Raw genomic sequence first — 3,889 nt, forward strand, 5'->3', positions numbered from 1 at the left:
ATGACTATTTAAGGCTCTCCCATTGGGAAGAAAAAAGCAGGCCAGGGCAACTTGACACCTGAGAAGGCAGGTACCCAGTAGGGGAGATACTAGAGAAGAACTTGGGTTGACTCTCCTGGTTGTTGCTGTGGATGAAGTCCTTGCAATATCCTGAGAAAAAGAGTTTTCTAAGACTGGCATAAAAGGAGTAATCTTTATTTCTGTGGAATTACATCACTTGGTTTCCAAAGTCCCATTTTCTTAGAAATATAAACATATACATATACATATACATATACATATACATATACATATACATATACATACATATACATATAGATGATAGATAGATAGATAGATAGATAGATAGATAGATAGATAGATAGGGTTTGGGTACAGCTAAAATAAGAGCCAGTGTCTAGAATGTCCTTTCCATGTTGGAGCCTGGTCCAGTTCAGCATCAGGCTAGTGTTGCAGTCCATTAGTCATTTATATGTGTGGGCCACATGGGAGAATGCCAGGAAGCCAAGTGTGAGCCATGAGCCAAGCATGCCAAGAGGAACCAAGAGAGTGAGCTCCTTTGTTTAGGGGATCATGTATCCCTAATCTTTGTGCCATTTCAGTGGCCATGCCCACTATTGCCAATGACATCTCTTCCCAGGTGTAAATGACAAAAAAGTATCTTCCCTTTGTCATCCCAACTTTACTGGGCATGCATCTGTCTTCCTTATGTGTTGTTCTCCCCCAGTGCTTTGCAGAGAATATGCTTAAAGGGCCTGCCCTTCTCTTTGCTCCTTCCGTTATTAACAACTAGCTAATTACAATGGTATCAGGGAAAACTCTATGGTATGACTTGAGTTCTCCAATTTAGAACAGCTCTTAATAATATTGACCTATAAGCTGTGCTGCATTTACATTTTATAGCTTCAGAGTCTTCAAGCAAAAGTCTGTGCGGATTGGTGGGAAGTATCTTTGCTCATGTTTGGTGTGAACCAGTGTAGGAAACTAGCAGCATCTTCAGAAGAGGACTTCTGATGGTATGCTTTGCCCTGAGTGATAATGAGAATTGCCAGAAGCCGGTCCATCCTTGCTGCTTGACACAGTCGCTGCAGGGAAGAAACATCTGCATAGCATGTTTCAAGGGACCTGGTGTATATGGCATACTGTTCTTAATATGTTTGCTCCCCTTCTTAGAGCTATGTGTTTTAACCAAGGTCACCTCTCCAAGAAAGGTTGTTTCCCCAGGTGAGGATTTTTCCCTGAAGTTAGGGAGGGAATAAAATCCCTTAACTAAGTGCCAGGCCCGTAGTTAATCACATTAACTACGAACAGTCACGCTTAAGCTACATAATCTTTACTCCCTGGAATGGAGATAAGAAATGCCCTAACCTTTGGAATAGAAATTGATAGGATTAAAATCAACTGGTATAACTACAGATGTAGCAAGACAATAAAAGACACAGAACCTGGCTGGAGAACCTAGGGACAGAACTTGGCTGGAGATCCTGGACAGAACTTGGCTGGAGATCCTGGCTAGAGATCCTGGCTAGGCTGCTTATCAACTGAACGCTGTCTCCATGTCCTTCATTCTTCACCGACTCCATCCACACCTTTGGGGACCCCTGGACCTGCTGGGGTTGGACCCCAACAGAGAATGGATCTATATAATACAGAGCCAGGGTCCTAATGACTATTAGGACCAAAGCATCCACTGGAAGTCAGTGCTGGGGCCACTGTGGTCCCCTGACCCAGCACTTACTGCCTAGGGGGCTGCGGATCAGGCCCAGAGAGAGGCCTGTAGAGATAGAGGCAGGGTCTGATCCGTAGCCTCTGTGGCAGCTTTTTGATCACAACTTGCCTCTCTTTCTCTTCCAGCCTGGCCAACAGCCTCACCTCCATTTCTCTCCAGGCCTCCACCAGGGTTGCTGATCAGCAACGCCTTTCTGACCAGGCCCTGTTGATAGTCCCAGAGACACTGACTGGCATAGAAACTGACCAATCAGAACAAAATCTGGGTGAATGTAAGGAGCCAAATGGCTGCCTAGGAGGTGGAGCTTTTGACACTGAACTAGCATAGAAACTGATCAATCAGAATCAAATTGGCCAGCAGAGGAGGGCACTTCGGGTCAAGATCAGACTGGCAGGGGAGGGCAGTTAGGGGTGAGATCAGGCCGGCAGGGGAGGGCAGTTGGGGGCAACTAGGCTGGCAGGGGAGGACAGTTGGGGGTGATCAGGCAGGCAGAGGCAGTTGGGGGTGAGATCAAGCAGGCAGGGGAGAGCAGTTGGGGGCTTGATCAGGCCAGCTGGGGAGGGCAGTTGGGGGCTTGATCAGGCCACCAGGGGAGGGCCATTGGAGCTTGATCAGGCCAGCAGGGGAGGGCAGTTAGGGGTGATCAGGCAGACAGGCAGAAAGGTCAGGGTCAATCAAGCAGGCAGGCAGAGGAGTTAGGGGCAATTAGGCAGGCAGGCAATTGAGTAGTTAGGAGCCAGCAGTCCCAGATTGTGATAGGGGTGTCCAATTAGAGTGGGTACAGGCTGAGCTGTGGGAACTCCCCCTACATGCAATAATTTTGTGCACTGAGCCTCTATTTTATCTATAACAGAGATAGCAAACCAGAGGTGACATGCAAACTCTCATTTTTTTTTGGTTGATTTTTCTTTGTTAAATGGCATTTAAATATATAAAATAAATATCAAAAATATAAGTCTTTGTTTTACTATGGTTGCAAATATTAAAAAATTTCTATATCTGACACAACATCAGAGTTAAGTTAGGGTTTTTCAAAATGCTGACACACTGAGCTGAAAAGGTTCACCATCACTGATCTATAATAATAAAAGCATAATATGCTAATTAGACTGGACATCCTTCCAGACGACCTTCCGGATGAAGCCAGGGCTGTGAGAGCTGAGGCAAGCCCCCTGCGGCTGCCAGGGCTGAGTCCCTTGCATGAATTTTGTGCATCGGGCCTCTAGTAAACTATATAAGCATTGGACACTTCCTGATATTCTTGGAGAAAGTAATCTGATGAAAGACTGAATTTTCTTTAATCAAAAATTCAGTTGCATTCTTGTAATTTATACATTAAAAGATTTGAAGACAAATGTACCATAGAAGTTTTGAATTGTTAAAAACATTAAAGAACATACAACATTACTTTAAAATAGCAAAATTAAGTGTGAGATATACATTCTATTTCATCTTTTTCTGTGACTTTAAAAATCACTGCACATATTTTTCCAAGAAAAAATTAAAAACAAAAATATGAGCGCCATCATTTAGAGACTTCAGCAATACCTAATCCTCCTCTACCCTTGCCAGCTTCTCCCTCCTCCAACAGTTGTAGTCACTGTCTGTCTCTGATCAAGGAGGGAGTAAGAATGAGGGTAACTGGGTCAATCTTTCATGCCCAAACTCTTAGAAGGTGTTAGTTTTAGAAAAATGGATTAGACTGAGATGGAGACTCCCACATTTGTTTTCTTTTCTACATGCAGTTATGTATTGTGGGAGAGTCAAGATAGCTGACTAAATTAGAAGTTCATTTAGCTGTGTCCATAAATCAGCTTAAATAACCTGACATATATTATAGAATAATCCCAAAAGTAGGCAAAGCTTAGGAACAAATTCAGCAGATGTTCCAGCAGCTCTCAACTCTGGTTTCATATTAAATTCAACTGGGGGCTTTTAGAAAAATATCAATGACTAGATCCCTGTGAGATAAATATATATATTGGTTTCTCTCCCCAAACCATTTCTGGAACAAGGCTCCTAAAAGCCTTAAAATTCCTAAGTGACAAGAGCACCTACTTGAAACCCTCTTGCTTATCATCTTTAATTGAAATTAGGCTAGGGTGAACATCCTAAGATCTCCTTCCTGAAGCCGCTTTCTCTGTCTGAATCTCTTGGGTT

This window comes from Myotis nattereri, assembly GCF_964212035.1.
Source record: "Myotis nattereri genome assembly, chromosome: 1".
Classification (NCBI taxonomy): domain Eukaryota; kingdom Metazoa; phylum Chordata; class Mammalia; order Chiroptera; family Vespertilionidae; genus Myotis; species Myotis nattereri.